Genomic DNA, 248 nt, shown 5'->3' with positions numbered 1-248 from the left:
GCGGGGGGGGCCCAGCCCGGGCTAAGGGCCCCCCCCCCCCAGTGCACAAATTTTTGTTCACCGGGCCTCTAGTATGATAATAAGTGACTAAATTCTTCTTACTTTGCTAAACGAGGTTTTCTCTTTTTAAATTCCATAGCAATGTAAGTTTATGAGATGTGATGAAAAGGTTTTCCCTTTTTTTTTTGGAAAAGTGTTTTTTCTTCCTTTACTTACTTACTAATCTTTTTTTTTTTTTTTTTTTTTTT

The 248-nt window shown here is 37.5% G+C and overlaps 1 protein-coding gene across 6 annotated transcripts in view; it reads left to right on the top strand.

Annotated features, from left to right (window-relative positions):
• GRIK2 (glutamate receptor, ionotropic, kainate 2) overlaps nucleotides 1-248 on the top strand; it is a 580,918-nt gene that overhangs the window by 371,712 nt on the left and 208,958 nt on the right. The gene's annotated exons all lie outside the window — the stretch shown is intronic.

The sequence above is a fragment of the Myotis brandtii genome, unplaced genomic scaffold (genome assembly GCF_000412655.1).
Source record: "Myotis brandtii unplaced genomic scaffold, ASM41265v1 scaffold8, whole genome shotgun sequence".
Lineage (NCBI taxonomy): Eukaryota > Metazoa > Chordata > Mammalia > Chiroptera > Vespertilionidae > Myotis > Myotis brandtii.
This window is presented reverse-complemented; position numbering and strand designations above follow the sequence as displayed.